The sequence below is a fragment of the Bison bison genome, unplaced genomic scaffold (genome assembly GCF_000754665.1).
Source record: "Bison bison bison isolate TAMUID 2011002044 unplaced genomic scaffold, Bison_UMD1.0 scf7180017864495, whole genome shotgun sequence".
NCBI classification, from domain to species: Eukaryota; Metazoa; Chordata; class Mammalia; order Artiodactyla; family Bovidae; genus Bison; species Bison bison.
In genome coordinates, this window is record NW_011495054.1 from 1,382,621 (window position 1) to 1,407,694 (window position 25,074).

The 25,074-nt window shown below is 47.6% G+C and overlaps 1 protein-coding gene across 4 annotated transcripts in view; it reads left to right on the forward strand.

The window, feature by feature from the left end:
- The window catches only part of TESC (tescalcin), a 66,106-nt gene that overhangs the window by 575 nt on the left and 40,457 nt on the right, over positions 1–25,074 (forward strand). The window lies entirely within an intron of this gene.

Genomic DNA, 25,074 nt, shown 5'->3' on the forward strand with positions numbered 1-25,074 from the left:
CTGGGACTGCAGACCCGGGAGGGAGCAGGGTCCTGGCTGCCCCCGCCGGGGGCAGAGCGAGCGCCCGGGAGAGCGAGCGCCCGGGCGCGCTCAGCTGTTGTGAGCGCCCCGCACCTGAAAGTCGATGGATTCGCGATGCGCCGGGGGAGGAAAGTTTTGAAATCGGCGGCAGCTGGGTACGAGCCGGGCTGCGTGACCTTTGGCGGCTGCGCGGGTCTCTGCGCCTCCCGTCTGTGAAATGGGTTCAGGTGGGTCCCGCTCCATGAGTAACTGGGAGGATTAAGCGAGGCAGCGGCCGAGGAGCACTTTGCGGGAGCTCGGCGACCTTCCTCGAGCTCGCCCGGACTCCCGGGCCCCGCAGAGGCTGCGCGCCCAGCGTCCGCCCGGGCAGGGCGCACCAGGAGGCCGTGCTGCGGGCTGAGCTGACCGCAGGGAAGTGATGGCGGAAGCGCCTGACTGCCCAAGTCCTGCCGGGCTGGGAACTTGACCGTAGGCCATGACCTCTGGGCCCCTGCTTCTGTTACGGGGCTGTGAAGCGGAGTGTGGACTGAGGACCACGAAAGGCTAGGTGAGTGGGCAGACTGGCTTTGACAGTGGGCAGATGGTGTTTGATCCCTGCCAGCTCCACTTCCTGGCTGTGTGACCTTGGGCTAGTCACTTTACCCCTCTGAGTCTCGGTTTCTTTCTAGAATGGAATTTCTGCTAGTATCTGGTAGACTAGATGGTCATGAAAACGGGAGCCGCAGATGTTATTTCCAGGCAGCAGGCCCCTGGTGCCTGCTTGGAGTTTAATGCAGACAGAGTCCATGGTTGATCAGCTGGAGGGAGCAGCCCAGCCATTTGTGCCTGGGCTGAAAAATGACCCCTCCTGACCCCCAATCTAAATACCTCTTTCCAGAAGAATTGGGTGAAAATTACAGAAAGCCCTTAATTAGATGTGTGTGTGTGTGTGTGTGTGTGTATACAGGTGCATACATACACAGACACCTTCCTGTGTACAAATATAGAGCTGTCTTCTGTTGGGGGGAGGAAGGTGTGGTTCATATACATAATATAGAACCCCTTTCTTTCTTTCTTTCTTTTTTTTAAAAGAGAAGTAAGAGTATATTTTCGTAACTGTTTCATTTGCATCAAGGAAGAGTAATGAATACTTACCAGGGGATTTGGTAGAAGGGATGGAGGAGTGAGCCTTTCACTGTTAACTTTTTTACATTTTAATTTTGAATCATGTGTGACTATTTCTTCAGAAAGTTTTACAAAGTCTAGTTCAGCCCCAAGGCTCATGTGAGAGAGGAGGTAGGACCATGACCTGACTTCCTTGGGCTTCCCCCGTTTCTGTTATATTTCTTGAGTGCCCGCTGGTTGCCTAGAAGTAGGATTCTCTGAGGCTGGGATCTCTGCAGGAAGTGTGGGCTCTACTGGCTATAGCCTCGCAGGCAGCCCCCACGCCCGTCAGTCTGGGGGAATTCCATCTGCCTGTGCAGTTTGACAGGTGATGGGGCTGCAGAGCATGCTGGGAATCTTGTCAGTTTCCTGGGTCCAGCCTCCTACAGGGATGACAGACGCTGAGTGTTCCATGCTCTGTTGCTTTCCCAGATATGGCTTCCCTTCTTGCTGCTCAGAACTCGGATTTCACACCCCAAAGAGAGAGGGGAGACAGAGGAGAGCCAGGAAGGGGTGTTCTGAGATCAGACTAGAGGGATGGATGAACGCCTGCCTTCTGTTATCTGAACTTTAAGTAGGTGGAAAGCTCCCCTATTTCTGTGAAAAGGGTTGGCACGGTCTGAGCTCTTTTACCCATTCAGACCTGAGAGACTGATATTGCAGAGGGGAGACGCAACGCACAGTATGAACAAATCAATCCGTAGTTCTGGGAAGAGGGTACAACCCAATGGCATGAGAGCTGGGATGGGGCAAGGAAACATTTCTTTAGGGTCGACCTGGAGGGCTTCTCAGAGGAGGTGATAATGGAGCAGACCCAAATAAGAAGGAGCAAGCTGTGTGAAGACCAGTGGGAAATGCACTGGGGGCAGAGGGCGCAGCAAACGCAAAGGTCCTTTGGCAGGAACAGAGTGAAGACAATGAGTGAAGTTTGTTTGAGATGAGGACGCGGATGTAGGGCTCAAGCTGGGTCAGGAGCCTGATTTAGGGGGTCTTGCTAGGTATGTGGACTTGGGCAAGTCATTCATGCCCTGAGTGCCTCAGTTTCATGCACTGTGAAGTCAGAATAGAAGTCATACCTTCTTCTGAGTTGTTAGGAAGGATTAAATGAGTGAATATATGCAAAGTATTTAGAACAAGCAGCTTGCCACGTGGCGCAGTGGTAAAGAATCCACCTGCCAGTGCAGGAGACTCAGGAGACTTGGGTTCAGTCCTTGGGTTTGGGAAGATTCCCTGGAAGAGGGCATGACAACCTACTTCAGTATTCTTGCCTGGGAAATTCCATGGACAAAGGAGCCTAGCAGGTTACAGTCCATGGGGTCGCAGAGAGACACTACTGAGCGACTATGCACACATTTAGAACAAGCACAGTTATTTAATATTCTCAGCCTTGCTTTAAACACATTGATAGATCCTGGTCACTCTGAGCCACAAGTAAGAGTTAAGTTTTGGTCCCACTTCTTCAGAGCTGTGTGACCTTAAGCAAGTTGTTTTACCTCTCTGAGTGTTAATGCACCCACCTGGATCCTGGGGTGGAGGTATAGATTGAACCAGATGATGTATGTATGTGTGGCAATACCTGACTTGGTGCGGGGACATCAGCTCCCAGGATCCTGCAGGCTGGGTGGAGTGTTCCCGTCAGAACCCTTGGGAGGCATCTCTGAGAAAGTTAGCAGAGCCTCAGACCAGGGCAGCCAGAGGACAGGCGGTTCCCACGGGGTTTCTAGGTTCCCCCTGCCTCTCTGAGCACCAAGATGGTCCCTAATTGGAAGAATCAGCCTGATCCCTTTGTACGCACCCTCAAGGAATCCTCATAGTAATCGTTCAGGGAAGGTGGTACTGTGGCCAATTCAGATGAGGAAACCGAGGCTCAGAGGACTCAAGCAACTTGCCTGCCATCCCACAGTGCATAAGCAGAGGAGTAGGGGATCCCAGCACCCCCGGGGTTCACTGTCCTGCCACTACTGTGCTTTTACTGTGTGTCATCGCCTTGCAGATTTCTAGGAACCCAGAAAGGGTAGGAACAGCCTGCCATACGTTTTTCTCACCTCCAGGCCTTTGCACAATCTGTTCCCCGTGCCCCGGCGCACTCTTTCCATTTCAGGTAATTCGGCATTTGCATGTGGCAGTAACCATCACCCAGGAGAAGATGGAGCATGGCTCCTCTTCTCATCTCTTCATGAAACTCATGTTCTTGGTTCAGCTTAGCTATTGTTTCCTCCCAGAGAGCCTTCCCTGGCTACCCTCCTTCCAACCTTGGTGTGTTAAATGCCAGTCCCCAGCACTCCGGCAGCTCCTGCGTTGCCTCCCATAATAGCATCACAGCCTGTTGTAATTGTCAGCTTTGTCACCTGCCACCCCCTCGAAACTTGGAGCTCCTCGAGAGTGAGGAGGATGTGTCTTGTTCACCTTTGTACTCACTGGGAACACAAGAGGTTCACGTTGAGGGGGTGAAGGCCCTGGGGACTTTATAACCCGAGCAGTATTGCCCAGGAGCGTGTGTCCGGTATAAAATCTAGCACCACCCCAGCAGCCGGCCCGGGCCATGCCAGCCCCACCAAAAATAGGCCTGAGTGCAAGCTCGCCCACAGAGGGCATCCTCAGGTCTGCACACCCACCTCTCCTTTCCTCTGAGAGCCTTGTCGATCAATTTAAAACACAAGCAAGTATTCCCAAACATCTTTGCTGTGCCAGCAAAGCCAACTACCTAGATGGTTAACATTCCTATTAAAAACCCCAGCAAAGGCATCCTCATTGTGTGTCTGAGTGGTGAGCTTGCCTTTCTCCATGGCAGGTGTGGAGTCAAGCCCAGCGTGTGTGTCCTGGGGTGTGACATGGGCCCTGGACGGGAGGAAAAGCTCCTTAGGAGACACTCACTGAAGCGTGTCCCCCGTAACCACCTGGAGCTGGCGTGGAGGTGGCCCTGCTTCCCGTCCCCCCGCCCGATGTCTGCTCCTGGAATTGGAAAGGAAACAATAAGAGTGGGATTCTGGGAAAGGTGGAAGGGTCTGTTTTTTTTTCCTTCAGGCTCCAAAACAGCTCCACAGGCATGTCTATATAGATGCCAAGAAGCTGCCAGAAGGAAGAAGAAAAAACAATCTCACAGATCGGGAGCTCAGACCTCATGATGATTGGAGCTAGTGTTTATCAGGCGCCCGTCATCTGCCAGACGCCGGGCTGAGCTGGGATGTTCCCCGCGGCAGCTCACAGAATCCTCCCGGGGATGCTGTGGCCTCCCTGTTCCGTAGATGGGCAAGTCGAGGCTGAGGAGAAGACATGACAGACCAGGGCCACAGGCCACTAAGAAGCAGAGGCAGGATGCAGTTTCTGGTCTGACCCCCAGACTTCATCCTTTGGGGAGGGAACCAGAGATGAGGGAGTCCTGTGCGGCCTGGGCAGGCTTCTAGGGGTGACACAGTACGTTTTCCACCAGAATCTCCCTGCTGGGCGATACTCCTGGGTTATAAAGCCTTCAAGAAGCCCCAGACCGTGGCCTCAGCCCCTTCACCACCTTCTCCCATGCAACAGGCGCCTCCTCTGCCCTCCTGAAGGGGCCTTGAGGGGTAAGGGCAGGCCAGCAGGTACCACTGTGTTCTTCCTGTTGTCATCAAGGCTTGTGAAGCTAAATGGCCAGACAAGACCCACCCAGCTCCCTTTCCATTTTCTCTGGGGTAGATTACAGTTTGTTTTCATTAAGAAAAAAAAAATAATGTATTTATTTCATTTATTTTTGGCTGGGCTGGGTCCTCGTTGCTGTGTGGGCGTTTCTTTACTCGTAATGTGTAGGCTTCTCACTGTGGCGGCTTCTCTCGTTGCAGAGCATGGGCCCTAGGGCACTCAGGCTTCAGCGTTTCGGCTTCCAAGCTCTAGAGCACAGGTTCAGTAGTCGTGGCACACAAGCTTATTTGCTTCGCAGCATGTAGGATCTTCCTGGACCAAGGATAGAACCTGTGTCTGCTGCATTGGCAGGTGGTTTCTTTAGCACTGAGCCACCAGGGAAGTCCTAGACTGTGGTTTTAACTTGGGATCCTTGAGGAGTCTCTGAACCCCCATAAAATAGGGTGCAGAATTGTGTCCTGGGGGCCCTGGGAGACATGGACCCTCAGCTTTCATGAGATTCTTAAAATGGTGACAGTGCAGTCTACTGTATGTAAATAAGACCCCAAAAGAAAAGTGAAGATAAAGTGAGCACTAAATTTTTTTTAGAAAAATGAAAAAGGGTGGCTTCCTGCTGAGGGAGGAACAGACATGTGTAGGAGGACTGGTCGCCGACGTCTGAGCTCTCAGGGGCCCTGGGTGCAGTGGTCTCTACCACAGAAGGGAGGGCCGAGAGGCCCCAGCCCTCAGTAACCTCCTCTCCCTTGGTCAGGCAGGGGTGTCCGGATCTCTGCCTACCTCTGGGTGCTTACAGTGTGGAAACATGCAGGAGAGGGCTGGGTACAAGGGAACTGATTCCTGGGCACCCACAAGCACCCCTGCTCTGGCCCGCTCTGTGCAGCTGGCCCGCTCGTTCTGTGTCCGTGGCAGCTGCAGAGCAGGGCAAGGTGATCGTGGGGTCTGCCCCATGTGGTAGTTCTGAGACATGCTGTCCACGCCATCAGTTCCACACCTTTAAAGATGCAGCAGTTGACCAGATGGTCTTGGACTGTGGCTGAGGTCATAGCTGCTCCTTCTGGGGCCCTTTCCATCCATCATCCTCCCATCCTAAGAGCCCAGTGGGACTTTTGTTACCTGTTTACAGATGAGGACACTGAGGCTCAGACGTGCAGCTGATGGCTCAAGGTTACTTCCATGCATATGTGTAACTGAACTGCTGTGCTATACACCTGAAACTAACATGATCTTGATACTATGAATCAGTTATACTTCTATAAAAAAGGAAAACACAGTCTACAAAAGATGACTTAGATGCTGTGTGTAGAACCCAAATCCAAAACCAGACTTTTTTTTGGGGGGGTAAGGAGAAACTGCCTGTCCCACGTGACATAATGTAGACAATGTGAGGGTCCCTGAGTCTGTCTTATCTGGGAGACGTGACACTGCTGACCCGTGACCTTGTTTCGTTTTATTTTGTTTTTAGATATTGCTTATTTGGCTGTTCCAGGTCTTAGTTGTGGCATGCAAACTCTTAGCTGAGGCACATGTGATCTAGTTGCCTGACCAAGGATTGAACTTGGGGCCCCCTGCACTTGAAGTGCAGAGTCTTATCCACTGGACTACCAGGGAACTGTGCCCCTCACCACAACCTTGTCAATAGTGTTCTACACACTTGTTTACTAAGTTGGCAAGGGGAAAATGGGACCTCGAGATGGATAGGATTAGCTCTGGGTGATTTGGAAAGTTCTAGAACTGTAGGCTACCTATCCTCCAGGGAGGGCAAGCTTGGTGGTGGGCACTGTGAGGGGTGTAGAAAGGGCTAAGAAAGAGGAGGCCCTCTCCAAATCCTGTGGAGTCAGACCTCACAGGTCTGACTGTGAGACTCAAACCGGTTTCAGAAGAAATAGTTGTGTTTTCTCTGCGTGAGAGCAGCTGGTGATCTACTCCAGCACTTCCCAGCTCCACGGACTAGTAGTAATTACATCCCTTATGCATCTTTCCTTCTCGCTTCCCCCACCCCCACGCTGGCAGGATAATTTTTTTGTGAGTTAATGGTCCCCAGAAGGCAGCGTGGAACTTAATCACTGATCAGATATGCCATACGGCCCAATCCTACAGACAAAATGCCTCATGTGTTGATAAGATGCTGCTGCTTTTGCAAAGCACTTTAGTATCTATTATCTCAAGCCCAGGGAACACAGTGTTTTTGGCTCTGGGATACCCACTGCTTTGGGGAGATAAGGTAAGGCCTCCTTTTCCCAGGCTGGAGAGGCCAGGCAAGGTGACGGAAAGGAACCTGGCACCCAGGTCCTGCCAGCCATCCTGTCGCCGGCGCCAGCTTTATTATTAATTCATAAAACCAGAAGGTCAAGTGGGTGATTTCCGCTGGTGGTGGCAGTCACCTTAAGGGCCAGGACAAAAAGGCCCTTTGTTGTCCCAGCCCTGTGACCTTTGTGGACCGGTAGGCTGTCAGAAGTGGGCCTGCAGTTCTCTGCACAGCTCCCTGGGAGGTGAGAGAGCACAGTTTCAGGGCTGAGGTACTTCTGGGACGGAGGGCTGGTGGCCAGGCAGGAGACATCAGCAGGGTTGGTGTGACTGAGTCATACAGCAATGGAAAGAGAAGGGCGGGGGGATCCCTTCCACCTCCTGAGTACCAATACCAGGGTCCCAGTGATCTAAGAACCCCGGGTGAGCACCCAGCACTTCACAGACCTCGCCCACCTGGTAGCTCTCAGGGTTTCCCTTATCTTGTCCTCTCCTGTGTCTCTGAGACCTCAGCCAGAGTCCCCTGTGGGCAGAGACTAGCCTCCCACCACGTTTGCCTTTACCAGCAGATAGGTGTGGGTTTGAATCACGGCACTACTTCTTAACTGTCTAAGCAAGAAAACTTGCCTCCCTGAGTCTCAGTCTCCTCATCTGTAAAATGGAAATGTGTCCTAAGCCTGCTGTGAGGATTAAGTAAGAATTTGAGTAAAGCTCTTCACACACCATCTGTGTTCAGTAGTTGTTGGCAGGTATGAATTATTTTGATTTTTGTAAACCTTTCAGAAGCTGGCCACATATAACCCTTTTAAGGGTATTCTGTAACTTCCTTCAGAAGTTCATATCATCTTTGACATGTCTGCCATCTTTGACATGCCTCAAGTTAGTCATTATCTTGCCCTTGTGCTGATGATCAGGGACCTTCAGTTCAGTTCAGTTGCTCAGTCGTGTCCAACTCTTTGGGACCCCGTGAACCACAGCACACCAGGCCTCCCTGTCCAACTCCCAGAGTCCACCCAAACCCATGTCCATTGAGTCAGTGATGCCATTCAACCATCTCATCCTCTGTCGTCCCCTTCTCCTCCTGCCCTCAATCTTTCCTAGCATCAGGGTCTTTTCAAATGAGTCAGCTCTCTGCATCAGGTGGCCAAAGTATTGGAGTTTCAGCTTCAACATAAGTCCTTCCAATAAACACCCAGGACTGGTCTCCTTTAGGATGGATCTCCTTGCAGTCCAAGGGACTCTCAAGAGTCTTCTCCAACACCACAGTTCAAAAGCATCAATTCTTCAGTGCTCAGCTGAAGATGTGAGAGTGAGAGTCCAACTCTCACATCTGTATGTGACTACTGGAAAAACCATAGCCTTGACTAGAAACCATTGACTAGATGGAACTTTGTTGACAAAGTAATGTCTCTGCTTTTCAATATGCTGTCTAGGTTGGTCATAACTTTCCCTTCCAAGGAGTAAGCATCTTTTAATTTCAGGGACCTTAGCATGCTTGAATTTGCATCACTCTGTAGTTTTTTTTCTTTATTTTTAAAACCTATATTTTTATTGTTTTATGCAGTCTCTATTAATTCTTGCAACCATTCTTCCTTACAGATTCAGTTTTCTTCCTTTGTAACGCACTTTTCCATAGAGTTTGCAGTCAGTCTCTGAGTTGTCAGCTTTGTCTGAAAATGTCTTTTTTTTTTTTTTTTTTTTGGCTAGCCCATAGGGCTTCCCTCGTGACTCGGACAGTAAAGAATTTGCCTGCAATGCAGGAGACCCAGGTTCAATCCCTGATCTCAGGAAGATCCCCTGGAGAAGAGAATGGCAACCCTTTCCAGTATTCTTGCCTGGAGAATCCCATGCACAGAGGAGCCGGGCAGACTACAGTCCATGGGGTTGCAAAGAGTCAGACACAACTGAGAGACTAACATTTCCTTTCGTTTCATAGGAATGGTCATTTGGCTAGGTATAAAATTTGAGATTGCTACATGTTTTCTCTCAGGACTGAAATTTTTGGTCTCTCTCTGTTGTTGAAAAGTCAACTCTTTTGTCTGACTGATATTCCTTTGTGGAAATCTGTTTTTTCCTCTGTGTTTTAAAAATATCTGTTGTGGGAGTTTTTTTTCTTTGTTGGTTTTTTTTTTTTTTAATATACTATGCTTTTGTCTAGGTGTGAATTTAATTTATTCTGCTGGGGAATGGTTTATGCTATATTATTTAAAAGCAACTCATGTCTTCCATCATGAAAATATTCTCTCTCCCCTTTCTCCTTATCTTCTTCCTCAATAATTCCTTTAGAAAGGCGATGAACCCTGTCATTCTGTCCTGAATGCCTCTCTACCTTTCTTTCATATTCCATAGCTTTTTGTTTCTCTGTGCTGTATTTTAAGCTGTGTACTTAAGTCTGTCTTCTAATTCACTAATTCACTCTTTATTTATTACAACTTTGCTGCCTTAGCTTTTTTTTTTTTTTTTTAAGTCTATGGAATTTAAAAAACTATTTTGTAAGTTCTGTATGGTTTTCAGAGTCACCACTTTTGTCATAGGGCACTGTTCTCACATTATTTGAAATAATTTATAGTTTCTGCTGTCTCATCTTCTTGGAGTTCCATTCCATTTATTATTTGTGTCTGCTGATTCTCCTAAATGCTGATCGTTTGCTTGCGTAGTTTGGTTTTTGAGCCTGAGCTCATCTTTGGGCTGTCTGCCCCTGGTTTTCATATCTTTCTGTGTACCTTCATCTCCACATTCATGCCAAGGCCAAAGAGATGAGCTTAGCTGAAGTGCCTCCCTGATGAGAGTACCCTGTGCTCAGGGCTATAGAAGTGGCTCTCTCAGTGCTTTGCATCTGTTGTTCTGGATACCTTATTAGGGTTTTCACTGGTCTGGAAACACTATTTACATTAATTCCTCAATTTGGTTTTCCTTCACTACAGAGGTTTGGATTTTTCTCTCATGCATGTCGCAGGCCCACAATTTTGATTCGTCACAGAGTCCTCCTCCCCCCTCTGCACCATCCCACCTCTTCGGCAGAGTCAGCTTCCCTGTTGATTCTCTGGGCCAGTGGGAACATTTTTCTGTCCCACCTTACATGGGGAGGCAGCCTTTTGTGCTCTAGCCTTTGTTAGGAGTCTCGCTTCTAACTCATACAGACTCCAGGCCACTGCTGCTACTCAGTGGGCTAGAAGCCTCACACTTAGCTGTTAGAGCCTGGAATTGTTCTGGTACCCCTGGGCCACCTCTCTTACTGTGACTGAGTTTCCTCCTTGCTTCTAGTACCTGAAGATTTCCCAGCTTAGTGATATCTTAAATTTTTTTCTAATTTAATCCAGTGCTTCATGGGTTTGTAATGGAATAGAGAGTCTGTGTTAGCTCTTTGTAGAAGGAACTAGAGTTCTTTTTTTTTTTTTCTCTTTTTGTATATTTTTTTATTTTTTTGGCTGTGGCATGTGGGATCTTAGTTCCCCAATCAGGATCAAACCTGTGCCCCCTGCATTGGAAGCATGGAGTCTTAACCATTGGACCAGTTCTAATGGAACTGGAATTCTTTACTTAAATGTCCTACCATAATAAACCCTTGTACTTTTGGTAAATCTGGAACTGAAAATAGATCTGGGAAGATCTGAAAACCAGTTCCCTATAGGCTCTGAAAGGTGCCCAAATCTCCCCTGTTGTTTTTCTTCCTTAGCTTTAGCCTTTTTTAAAAATATAATTTTTATTTATTCATTTTTGGCTGTGCTGGATCTTGGCTGCTGTGTGGGCCTCTCTCCAGTTGCAGCAAGTGGGCCCTAGACTCTAGTTGTGGCTCACAGGCTTCTCATTGCGGTGGCTTCTCTCGTTGCAGAGCACAGACTCTAGGCTCTCGAGCTTCAGTAATGGCTCCCAGCTCGAGAGCACAGGCTAAGTAATTATAGCACATGGGCTTAGTTGCTCCACGGCATGTGGGATCTTCCTGGATCAGGGATTGAACCGCCTCTCCTGCTTTGGTGGGAGGATTCTTTACCACTGAGCCACCAGGGAAGCCCTAGTCTTTTTATTACAATGGAGACATCTTTCTGTCTTCAGTGAGGTAAGTGATAATGTGTTTGTTGTCCTAGTCATTTCTTCATTTTGGCAGATAGCACCACAAATGGTCAGGAGAGCAGATTCTGGAGTCACAGACCCTGGTTCAAATCCCAGTTCTGCCACTCATATCTCTGTGACCTTGGGGAGTGACTTAACCTCTCAGTTTCCTTATCTGTAAAATGGGTGTGATAATCATGAGAGACAGACACTGTGTTGAGGATTAAATAAGATAATGTGTGTCAAGCATTTGGCTTAGGTCCTGCCTCTGCATAAATGCTGACACACAGCAGTTATGATTACTGCTGTAAGGCGAACGGGAAAGGCCAGACCCTAGCCGTGGGAAGATGAGCGTGGATGAGCAGGGCATGGTCTGTGTGATTTTGCGAATTGTCTCGTCTCTCCTGGGAGGAGAATGTTTTCTAAACTCATGTCACTTTACTCTCTCCCAGCATCCCCTCCAGTTCTGAGATTTGGAGGATTCTTTCTGTGCAGGAAAACAAAAAATACAACCCCAAATATCTAACAAGACCTTCAGTACCTAAAATAAATGCCATCTTGCACGCTGGTTCAGGGCTGGGGCAACCTTTTCCTGGGAACTCCTCAGCTCTTGCGTTTACAAAGTGGGTTGAAGTTTGTGTAGAAAGGATTTAAAGGTGCTGGAGGAAGGCCAGCAGTCAGTCTTCTTGTGGCTGCTTCAGCTGTGGAGAATTGAATGGAGGCTGAAAACTTCCTTCTCCAGGCCACGTGCTCCCAGGTGCTTTTTTTTTTTTTTTTAATTCCTGGCAGCGAGGTGTGGTTTGTAACACGCCCAGCACGTGGCTTCCGCGTGGCCAGCAGGTGGAGGACAGAAGCAGGGTGCCTCACACCACGCAGCATATTGTGTGCACCAGGCATGTGAGAGCAGGTCCCTTCCAGGCTGTGAAGGCCAGTCCCTCACTCTCCCTCCCCAGGCCCTGGCTTAGTCATTGCTTTGGCTGTAGCCCCAGGCGGCTCACAGCACGTTCCCTCTTCCCTGGGAGCCTGGAGGCAGCTGAAGAGCTGAGTAGGTACCACGAGATGAGTGCTTTGGGGGCACAGTAATAACAACCGTGGCAACTCCAGGGTCTCATGCCCCTCCTACCAGGTGCAGTGCTGAGCATGTAACACAGTTTCTTTTACAATTGGGGCAAAATTCATATAACATGAAATTTATTATCTTAACCATTTAATTTTATTTATATTATTTCTTTTTGGCCGTGCCCTGTGGCATGTGGGATCTTAGTTCCCCAGCACCAAGGAATTCTCTTAAACTATTAAAATTTTTTTTAAATTTTGTGTTTGTTTATTTATTTTGGCTGCACCATGCAGCTTGCAGGCTCTTAGTTGCCCAACCAGGAGTTGAACCCTGGCCCCCAGCAGTAGAAGCACAAAGTCCAAACCACTGGACCACCAGGGAATTCCCCCATCTTAACCATTTTAAAGCATACAATTCAGTGGCATTAAGCCCTTTCACAGTGATGTGCCGCCACCACTTCTGTATTTCCCAACCATCTTCGTCACCCCCAAAAGAAACTTCATGCCCATCAGCAAACACTCTAATCTCCCAACTAACTGGCAGCCCCTGGCAACCACTAACCTACTTTCTGTCTCTATGGATCTGCTTGCTTTGGGTGATTCATATGAAAGGGAGCATGCAGTAGTGGCCTTGCGTGTCTGGCTTCTCTCACTTAACATCACGCTTTCAAGGTTCATCCAGGCTGTAGCAAGTGTCAGTACTTCGCTGGTCTTGTGGTGGAGTAATATGCCATCAGGTGGAGATACCTCATTTTGCTCATCCATCTACCCGTGGATGGATGTTGGGGTTCCCACGTTTTGACGATTATGCATATTGTGTATGGGGTTTGATTGTTTCTCATGGTATGAACAGCCTCTTGTGGGCGGTGCTATTATTATCTTCATACGGAGGAGGAAGTTACAGTCTCAGGAGGCGGTTTCTTAGGACGTGAAGCTGGGGTGGAACCGGCAGCTCTTGGCAGCAGTGGGTTTAGCTCCCCTTTCTGTCCGGTCGGGCACACCTCTGTGTTTTAGGACTTCGGCTGATGCCAGGGGTTGAGTCCTGGTCAGTCTGTCAGGATTCAGCAGGCCCTGAGAGGCACCAAGACCTTCCCGGTGATGCCACTTGGCATCCTGGCACCTGCATCCAGGCTGGCACTGCTGAGGGGACATGAAGGGGCAGGGTAGCTTGAGGGCACCCACTGAAAAAGGAGCCAGCATGCTCTCAGTCACCCCTGCTTCTCCCAGCTGTGTCTTGAGCTCCCTTCCCTGCCAGGAGCACTACACCTGCGGGCCTCTCAGCAGGTACGCAGCTCCATCATCTACATCACCGTCCATTTGGTTGCCAGGTGCCTGGGCTCTTGTTTTGTGGCTTAGCATCCTCTGGAAACTCAGAGTAAAGTCTGATTGCCGTTGTCTGTTGTATGTGCCCACCCCCCACACCCAGCACCTCTGTTCTTAGTCTGCCTTCGCCCATGCTCAAGGGCTTGGGGCTCCTTGAGTTCCTCCCATTCTGCCTCCACCAGCCCTGCCTCCTGCACCGGGCCCTCAGCCTCTGGGATCCCAATGGCATCACCTCCCAGCCCATCCCTGTGGACTAGCAGCCCCACTTGATGCTCCTTGGCCAGCAGATGCCCCTCTTAGGGTCCTGGATCACAGCGAGGTGAGGGCTCTGCCTTTTGTGTCTGCGTCCTTGGCATCTGGCAGGTGCCCAGCAAATCAGAGGCACTCAGTACATGTCTCTCAGAGTGATGGGGGCACCCGTCAGGGGATGAAGCAGACACAGCTGTACCCCAGGGGGGCGTCTGTTAGGCCCCCACTCCCTTGAGACCAGCACAGATTCTGGAAGGAAGGAGCAAGTGGTATTTTGTATGCCTGCCACCAGGCTCGAACAGTCCTGACCACCCCATAGTGGACGTGGGTGAATGCGGGTCTCCCATTTCCTCCCGAGTCATGTAGGGGAAGGCTGGACCCTGCAGGGGATTTGGGGCTGGCTTCTCTGCTCCTAGTCTCCACCTGCCCTCCTTCCTGATCTATGCGATTCTCCTTCCCCCAGTGAGCACAACCCCTCCTAGCGTAGCAGGGGGCAGGCTGAGCGGCGGGGCCAGGGCCAGGCAGAGACCCCATGTCCATAGCCACTCCTCACTGCCCCCCTGCCCCTGGCAGGCACCCATCCAGTCTGTGTCTGTAGGTTTGCCTACTCTGGCCTTTGCAGATAAATGGAATCACACACCTGTGGCCTTTTGGGTCTGGTTCCTTTCCTTCAACAGAATGTGTTCAGGGTTCATCCACGTTGTAGCTGGCATCAGTAGTTCATCCTTTTTTATGTCTGAATAATAGTCCACTGTATGGATAGAGCACACATTTATTAAATCAGTTTTAATCAAATATTCTTTGTTTCCTTAAATATGTAGTTTTTTTTTTTAGTAAACAAACAAACTGACTATGGGAGGAAAGAAAAGATTTGTGTTCCTGGCCTTTTTCCTCCTTCAGTTTTATTGACATATAGTTGATATACAGCACTACATAAGTTTAAGGTATACAGCATAAAGATTTGGTTTACATAGATCATGAAGTGATTATTGTAATAAGCTTAGTGAACAGCCATCATTTCATATAGATTCAATTAAAGAAGAAACAGAAAAAAATTTTCTTGTGATGAGAACTCTTAAGATTTACTCTCAATAACTTTCATGTATAACATACAGCAGTGTTAATTATATTTATTATATACTATCATCCCTAGTACTTTTAATTTAAGTTTTATTATACTAGAGTATGGTTGATTTACAACGTCATGTTAGTTTCAGGTATGCAGCAGCGTGATTCAGTTATCCATGTACGTTCTTTTTCAGATTCTTTTCCCATATAGGATATTATAGAATATTGGGTAGTTCTCTGTGCTATCCACTGGGTATAGGACCTATATAGTAGGCCCTTGATGATTATTTTATATATAATGGTGTGTATTATCTTTGTTCCTAGCTCCTAGTTTATCCCTCCCCTCCACCTTTCCCTTTTGGTAACCATATCTTTGTTTTTGATATCTGCAAGTCTGTTTCTGTTTTGTAAATAAATTCATTTGTATCATTTTTTTTTTTAGAATTCCACATGTAAGTGATACCTATGGTATTTGTCTTTCTCTTTCTGATTTCACTTAGTATGAAGGTGCATCCTTGTACAGTAAATGACATTATTTCGTTCTTTTTTATGATTGATGAATATTCCATTGTATGTGCCCATCTTTTTTATCCATTCCTCTGGCGATGGACATTTAGGTTGCTTCCATGTCTAGGCTATTGTAAATAGTGCTGCAATGAACACTGGAGTGCGTGTATATGGTTTTCTTCAGAAATATGCCCAGGGGTGGCCTTGCTGGATCATATGGTAGTTCTGTTTTTAGATTTTTAAGGAACCCCATACTGTTCTCCATAGTAGGTGCGCCAACTTACATTCCCACCAGCACTGTAAGCAGGTTCTATTTTCTCCACACCCTCTCCAGCATTTATTGTTCGTAGACTTTCTGATGATGGCCATTCTGACTGGTATGAGGCAATAACCTCACTGTAGTTTTGATTTGCATTTCTCTGATAATTAGCGATGTTGAGCATCTTTTCATGGGCTTATTTGGCCATCTGTATGTTGTCTTTGCAGAAGTGTCTGTTTAGATCTTCTGCCCACTCTTTGAGTTTTGTTGTTTCTTTTTTATATTGAGCTGCATGAGCTGTTTTTTTAATCCATTCACCTGTTGAAGGACATCTGGGTTGTTCCTACGTTTTGGCTGTTGTGCATAGGGCTGCTGTGAGCATTTGTTTACGGGTTTCTGTGTGGATGTACATTTTTGTTTATCCTGGGTACATGCTTAGGAGCAGAATTTCTGGATTCGGTGTAAATCTATGTTTAGTTAGAAGAGGAATCACCAGACTGTTTTCCATAGTTGCTGGATCATTTTCCACTCCCATCTGCAACGTCTGAGGGATCCACTTTCTCCATGGTATCACCAGTGCTTGATATTCTCTATTTTATTTTCATTATAGCCATAGAAGGAAAAAAATTTAAATAAGATTACACAAGTTATCCCTATTAATTGCAGGAAACTTAAACGATAGATACATAGCTCAGCAGGTAAAGAATCTGCCTGAAGTGCAGGAGTCCTGGGTTCGATCCCTGGATTGGGAAGATCCCCTGGAGAAGGAAATGGCAACCCACTCCAGGATCCTTGCCTGGAAAATCTCAGGGACAGAGGAGCCTGATGGGCTACAGTCCATGGTGTCGCAAAGAGTCGGGCATGACTGAGCGACTAACACTTACTTACTTAAGCAAAATAAGGAGCTAGAGGAGACAAATATCCTGTCATGCTACCATCTGGAACAATCTACTGTTTTGTTGTAGCCTTTTCCTAATTTTTCTTTTGTACACACTTGTATATCAATGTGTTAATGAGATCTTTCATGTAAATAAGATCTTTGTTGCCTGTTGGTTTTCCCATAGAATGATATTCCATGAGCATTTTTCTGTGTCCCACAATACTAAAACAATTTTTAGCATTTATTTAACCAGTTTTCTGTGGCCCAGCATTTACCCAATTCTTTTTTTTTTTTTTTTTTACTGTTCGAAATAGGCAATGGTGATTACTCTTATGTATTTATCTTTGTATATTTGTCTCTGTTCTTTAGGATTCATTCCTAGGGACAAGTTGCTGGTTCAGAGCACAAATACCAGGCACTGTTCAGCACAAATATAATGTGAGGTAGAATAATTCTAAATTTTCAGTGAACTATAGATGGAACATAATTCTAGATTTTCTAGTAGCCACATTAAAAAAAAATAAACAACTGAAGTTAATTTTAATGATGTATTTACCCTAACTAAAATATTTCAAATATAATTAATAGAAAAGGTATTAAGACAGTTGTCACGTGTTTTGTAATAAGTCTTTGAAAGCTGGTATGTTTTTTCACACATCAGCCCATCTTCATAGCTACTTGTGGCTGGTGGCTCTGTATTGGGCCCTGCAGATGTATACTTTTCCTTTTAAACTTTTGATACAAAAGCGACAGGTCAGCCCCCACCCGGTCCCCCGCAACCCTGCCAGCCCTGGATGAGGCAGATTAAACTCTCACCAGTCCCATGGGAGGGTGTGCATTTCCCTCAGGTTGAAATCTAAAACCCCAAATAACCAGGTCCAGATGCCAGGCACCGAGGTGTCTCTGCCTCTCGTTCCCATGGCAACTGTGACCTCACAGTGGGGGTGGGGGAAACAGGGCTCAGAGTGAGGAGCAGGGAAACTTTGAGAGGGATCATGAGATCAAGGGATCATGAGAACCCTTGAGGGAAGGACAGACAGGGCCTTCCAGGGTGTGACATGGGCACATGTGTATGGGGGACCCTGTGTGACAGGATCAACCTGGGAGGCTGGTGATGAGGGCACATAGAACTTTGTTAAGGACTGAGTTCTTGGCTCTGAAGGTTTGGGTGCCAAAAAGGGAACCCGAGCTGCGGGAGTTTTCCTCCTGATTCCTCTGCTTTCAGTGCAGCAGGGCAGAAAGGTGTGTGGTGCACACGTGTGCTTGCCTTTTGGATGGCGTCAGCTGAAAACTCTTCATTAGAGAAACCTGGCCTACGGTGGTTTATAGTTTATTCACCGTTCCTGTCTGTGTGGCCTGGGACAGGTCTCAGTGTTCCCATCTCTAGGTTGGGGGAAAAGCTGTGCCTGCCTGGTAGGATTGATTGAGGCTTATGTGAGCCAAGGCTCGTCAAGAATAGAGTCGGGCGCTGTGCCCAGGACACAGCTTGATGAATGCCTCTTGTTAATTAACAGCTATGGTTGTTGTCATGATGGTGCACTAACTTTTTAAAAACATTTTATTTATTTATTTTTGTCTGTACTGGGTCTTTGTTGCTGCGCCCCGTGGGCTTTCTTTAGTTGTGTCGAGCGGGGGCTACTCTGGTTGCTGTGCGTGGGCTTCTCATTGCAGTTCCCTTGTTGCGGAACACAGGCTCTAGGCATGCAGGCTTCAGCAGCTGCGGCACACGGGGGCTCAGCAGCTGCGGCTCGGGCTTCGTTGCCCTTTGGCATTTGGAATCGTCCAGGACCCGGGATTAAACCCGCATCCCGAGTTGGCAGGCAGATTCTTTACCCCTGGCCCACCAGGGGCGGCCTAACTTACTTTTCAGCGTCTTTACTGAGCCGTCACTCACCCCCTGCATCTCACGCCTTTACAGTGTGCTCAACTTTTAGTGTCGGAGAAGGCAGTGGCACCCCACCCCAGTACTCTTGCCTGGAAAATCCCATGGATGGAGGAGCCTGGTGGGCTGCAGTCCATGGGGTCGCTAAGAGTCGGGCACGACTGAGCGACTTCACTTTCACTTTTCACTTTCATGCACTGGAGAAGGAAATGGCAATCCACTCCAGTGTTCTTGCCTGGAGAATCCCAGGGACGGGGGAGCCTGGTGGGCTGCCATCTATGGGATCACACAGAGTCAGACATGACTGAAGCGACTTAGCAGCAGCAGCAGCAGCTTTTAGTATAATCAAAGGGTTGGGTAACAGTCTCATTCTAGAACCTTGTCAACCCCCTCTGAAGAAACTCCTTTGCTATTATCAGTGATTCCTTCTCTCCTTCCTCAGCCCCAGGCAACCACTGGTCTACTTTCTGTGTCTGTGGCTTTGCCTCTCTAAGCGTTTTGTGTAAAGAGGATTCTGCCAGGCGTGGGCTTTGTGATCAGCGTCTCTCACTTAGCACAGTGTCTTCAAGGGAACTCATCTTTCTTGGAGATGGTTTAGCAGCATGTGTTTGGCTATAATTTCTGATCATTATTTTGCAACACATCAGTGTATTTTTGAATTTTCTATTGAAATAGAATTGATTTATAGTGTTGTATTAATTTCAGGTGTACAGCAAAGTGATTTAGTTACATATATTCTCTTTTAGATGCGTTTCCATTATGGGTTATTACAAGATACTGAGTATAGTTCCCTGTGCTATACAATAGGACCTTGTTGTTGGTCTATTTCATATATAGTGGTGTGTTTATGTTAATTCCAAGCTCCTAATTTCTTCTTCCCTCCCTTTTGCCCCTTTGGTTAACCATAAATTTGTTTTCTATGTCTGAAAGTCCACTTATGCTTTGTAAATTCATTTGTATCGTTTTTTAAGATTTCACACATGAGCACTGTCATAAGAGACTTTCTTGGTCTGATTTATTTGATTCAGAATGCTAATCTCTAGGTCCATCCCTGTTGCTGCAAACGGCATCAGTGTATTCCTTTTTTTTTTTTTTTTTTGATCTGTGGGGACTCTAATTGGCCAGTAAACTCTGATCACCCGGGCTTCCCAGGTGGCACCGTGATAAAGAGTCTGCCTGCCGATGCAGGGGACGCAAGAGATGTGGGTTCGATCCCTGTGTTGGGAAGATCTCCTGGAGTGGGAAATGGCAAACCACTCCAGTATTCTTGCCTGGGAAATCCCATAGACAGAAGAGCCTGGTGGGCTGCAGTCCATGGGGTCCCAAAGAGTCAGACACAGCTGAGCGACTGAGCACACACACACACACAATCCGATCACCCAAAGGGAGGCAGTGTGGGGTGTCAGCTACAAACAAAACAAGCAGACTGAATCACACATGTTCTGTCAGACAAACTATGTTCATATCCTGGGGCTGCTGCTTTCTAAGTTTAGTGACCTTGAGCAAATTCCCGACCCCCTCAGGACCTCCATTTCTTGTCTATAAAGTGGGAATTGTCGGTCAGTCACAGGGTCACGGAAAGGATTAAATAGTACATGTGTGCCCAGGATGTGTACTTGCCAGTGAATGATTCACCATTAACACTATTTTTGAGATTCCTCAGCTGTCCCATATGGGACCTGCTTAAATCCTTATATGACTAATAAGTATACATTGTATATTATGGAAGATTTGGAAAATATAGATGAGTGGAAGCAAAACAAACAAGAAGAGTCTTTAATCCCAGTGTTGAGAGATAATTGCTATTATTATTTTGGGAAAACAAGTTGACTTCCATTACTTGCATGCATTTATGTATATTTAGATGTTCCCCCCAAAATGGAGTCTTGCTGTCTTTGTAGCAGGTTGTTTTAGACAACATTATGTTAGAATGTATGTTCCTGTTAAATACACAGCTGTCCCTTTTAAAGTCAGCATCCTTTTTAAAATCTTTTTTTTCGGCTGCGCTGCCCGCCCAGCATGTGAGATCTCAGTCCCCCGAGCAGAGATCGAACCTTCACCCCCTGCAGTGGAAGTGCGGAGTCTTAATCACTGGACCACCAGGGAATTCTCAGCGTCCTTTTTTATTGTTTAATTGGCTAAACACACCATAAGGTGGGGGCTTCCCGGATGGCTCTGTAAAGAACTAACCTGCAGTGCAGAAGACACAGGAGACACGAGTTTGATCCCTGGGTTGGGAAGATCCCCCGGAGGAGGAAACGGCAACCCACTCCCATATTCTTGCCTGAAAAAATCCCATGGACAAGAGGAGCCTGGTGGGCTACAGTCCAAAAGGTTGCAAAGAGTCAGACACAACTGAGCACGCACACACACACCATAGAATACTTAACTGACCTGCTTTTGGGGGGCACTGAGATTGAGTCCAGTTGTTAAGCTGTGTGGAGAATACACAGTGAACACACTTACAAACTCATCTCACTGTACCTGTTGGATTTATTCTTTCAGGATAGATCCCCGACATGTAGCATTACTGAGCTTCTCAAATGTCTTATTGCACGGTCACCTATAGAAAAGTGCATCACGCATGAGCATACAGTTCCACAAACTTTCCACAGCTGTGTAACCTGCTGCTGGGTCAAGAATGAAACCTTTCCAGCCCCCAGAAACCCTCTCATGCCCCGTTCAAGTTACTACCCCGTCAAGGGCAACTGCTGTTGTAACTTTAAAAAAATTAAGACTTTGTTATTAGCCATTTAAGGTTAACAGCAAATTAATGGGAAGGAAAAGAGATTACATGCACCCCAGCCCCCAGGCTTCCCTGGTGGCTGAGATGGTAAAGAATCCACCTGCAGTGTGGGAGACCTGGGTTCAATCCCTTGGTTGGGAAGATCTCCTGGAGAAGGGCATGGCAACCCACACCAGTATTCTTGCCTGGAGAATCCCCATGGACAGAGGAGCCTGGTGGGCTACAGTCCATGGGGTTGCAAAGAGTCGGACACGACTGAGCAACTGAGCGACTAAGCCCAGCACAGCACGCCTGCCCCCACCCACTTGCACAGCCTCCCTACCATTAACACCCCCTGCAGCGTGGGGCCTTTGTTATCATTGATGGATCTACACTGACATATCAACGCCCAGAGTTCATGATTTACATTAGGCTTATGTTAGGTTCCTTGGTGTCCAGGCTTCCCTGGTGGCTCAGACAGTAAAGAATCTGCCTGCAGTGCAGGAGACCTGAGTTCGATCCCTGGGTCAGGAAGATCCCCTGGAGAAGGGAATGGCCATCCATTCCAGTATTCTTGCCAGGAGAATTCCATGGACAGAGGAGCCTGGCGGGCTACAGTCCATGGGATCACAAAGATTCAGACACGACTGGGCAACTAACCCTTTTTCACTTCACTTTGGTGTCCTACATTCTTTGAGTTGGACAAATGTATAAGGTTCACACAGAGTAGGTTCACTGCCCTGAAAATTCTGTGTGCTTCGTCAGCTCATCTTTCCCCTGGTAACCACTGGTCTTATTACTGTCTTGGTAAGTTTTGCCTCTTCCAGAAGGTCGTGTAGTTGGAATCATACCGTATGTAGCCTTTCTAGACTGACTTCTAATACTGCAGATGAGCTCTGCCGGGTTTTGTGCTTTATGTAAATGGAGTCATAAAGTATGTACTCTTTTCATACCTGGCTTCTGCTTGTTGTTATGTTTTGAAAATCACCCTAGTTAATGGCCTACTACGAGTTCATCTTCTGCTGCATACTATTCCATTGTTTGAATATACCACCCACTCTGGGCTTCCCAGGTGGCACTAGTGGTAAAGACCTTGCCTGTTGGATCCCTGGATTGGGAAGATCCCCTGGAGTAGGAAATGACAACTCTCTCTAGTATTCTTGCCTGGAAAATCCCGTGAAGAGGAGCCTGGTGGGCCACAAAGAGTCAGACATGACTGAGCGACTGGGCCCTGAACACCCACTTTGTTCTGCTGCTGTGGGGCATTCAGGTAATTTCCAGTTTGTTGTTGCTGTTCAGTTGCTAAGTTGTATCCAACTCTTTGCAGCCCCATGGGCTGCAGCGCTCCAGGCTTCCCTGCCCTTCACTGTTTCCCAGAGTTTGCTTAAACTCATGTCCATTGAGTCAGTGATGCCATCCAACCATCCCATCCTCTGATGCCCCCTTCTCCTCCTACCTTCAGTCTTTCCCAGCATCAGGGTCTTTTCCAGTGAGTTGGCTCTTCACATCAGATGGCCGCCAAAGTATTAGAGTGTCAGTATTCAGCATCAGTCCTTCCAAGAATATTCAGGGTTGATTTCCTTTAGGATTGACTGATTTGATCTCCTTGTAGTCTAAGGGACTCTCTAGAGTTTTCTAGCACCACAATTTGAAAGCATCAATTCTTCAGCTCTCAGCCTTCTTTATGGTCCACCTGTCACATCTATACATGAATACTAGAAAAACCATAACTTTGACTATAAAAACCATCACTTTGTTGGCAAAGTGATGTCTCTGCCTTTTAATACACTGAGTTTGTCATAGCTTTTCTTTCAAGGAGCAAGTGTCTTTTAATTTCATGGCTGTAGTCTTGTGTTAGTATGTGCTAAATTGCTTCAACTCTTTGCAACCCTATGGACAGTAGCCTGCCAGGCTACTCTGTCCATGGAATTTCCTAGGCAAGAATACTGGAGAGGGTTGCCATTTCCCCCTCCAGGGGATCTTCCCGATTCAGGGATCGAACCCGCATCACTTACATCTCCTGCATTAATAGGTGGGTTCTTTACCACTAGCACCACATGGCTGAAGTCCAGGGCTCTTCAGATCATACTGCCATGAAATCCTTCTACATATCCTCTGATTGAGTGCAAATATGCTTTTTTTTTTTTTTAATTTGGCTACACTGGGTCTTAGTTGTGGCCTGTGGGATCTAGTTTCCGGACCAGGGATGGAACCTGAGTGCCCTGCATTGCGAGCACAGAAATGCATGTTTGGATCACCAAGGAAGTCCCAGCAAATACGCATTTCTGTTGGGTGCATGGGCCAGACCATGGAATATGTGAATGTCTGTGCTAACATACATGTGACGCAAATGGCTGTATTTTTCTCTGGAAAAGTAGTGACTGTCCCCAGGGCTTACCTAACCTTTCCAAGCATCAGTTTCTACATCTGTACCATGGGATGTGGCCCCCCTCCCATGGTTTCCTGAGAACAGATGAGCTAATGCTTGGAGATGTCCCACTCCCCCAGCACATGGCAGACCTTCAGGATGGCTTGGTCGTTGTAGTGATCATTTCTAGCCAACTACAGCTTCTAGAGAAGCTTGAGAACTCTGAGTTGTAGATTCTTGAAGAGATGACAGCTGGAGCCTGAGACCGAAAAGGAAAAAAAAAAGAACATGAAGTAAGGTGGCCACTTGACCCCAGATATTAGCCGCCTTAAACAGGAAGAGAAAAGCTGCTTGAGGGATGAGAGATGTCGAGAGTGTGGTGGGAGGAGTGAGCCCTGCCCCAGGCCAGAGGCGGTTGCAGAAATTTTTGCCTGAACTGTATGCAGTCCCCCGGGGCTTCTCAGGTGGCACAGTGGTAAAGAACCCACCTGCCAATGCAGGAGACACGGGTTTAATCCCTGGGTCAGGAAGATCCCCTGGAGGAGGAAATGGCAACCCACTCCAGTATTCTTGCTTAGGAAATCCCATGGACGGAGGAGCCTGGCGAGCTGCAGTCCATGAAGTCGCCAAAAGTTGGGCACAACTTAGCGACTGAACACATACATAGTCCCCAGACACCAGGCTTGAGGGCCTCGAACACCAGGATGTTCTGGGAAAAGAGGCAGTGTTGCTTAGCGGTTGGGGGGTGTGGTCTTTGGAGTTGGGGAGACTTGGGGTTGAATCCCAACTCTGCCAATCACAGTTGTGTGAGTACAGCACCCTCCGAGCTGCACTATTCAAATGATGTAACAGAGGAGAAAAGTATCTGTTCACAGGGTGTTTTGAGGAGGAGGTGAGAAGGTACACAGAAGTGTCTAATATTGTGCATTTCGTAAAGCAAGCATGTGGGTGGAAACTCTCTAAATCCTGGAACCCACCAGGTCTGGTCTTAGCTGTGGAAGAAAACAGGGCCCACCTACTAAAAATGGTAATTAAAAAGCAAACCTGTATGTGGGTTTTCTGAAACAGTTGGGGATGGGGAGAGGAGGAATTGGCTGAAGACAGTTCAGTTGGTACAGAATCTGCCTGTAATGCAGGAGACCTGGTTCAATCCCTTTGTTGGGAAGATCCCCCAGAGAAGAGAATGGTGACCCACTGCAGTATTCTCCCCTGGAGAATTCCATGGACAGAGGAGCCTGGCAGGCTACAGTCCATGGGATCACAAAGAATCAGACATATAGATACTTGTGTGTTTTTAGGGGCTTCTCAGGTGGCACTAGTGGTAAAGAACCTGCCTGCCAATGCAGGAGATGTAAGAGATGTGGGCTTGATCCCTGGGTCGAGAATATCCCCTGAAGGAGGAAATGGCAACCTACTCCAGTATTCTTGCCTGGAGAATCCCAGAGGAGCCTGGCAATCTACAGTCCATAGGGCCGCAAAGAGTCGGACACGACTGAAGCGACTTAGCTTCAGAAGGTACAGTCTTCCACTTATTTATTTATGTTCCAAATGTGATGGGTTTATTTTATTTTACTCTGATGCAAAACCAAAGATTCCACTACTGCACAGAGACCAGTATGTTACAAGGTCATGAAAAAGTGGCGTGGGACATGCAGGACGTGATGGACAGCCGCAGGGGCAGGTC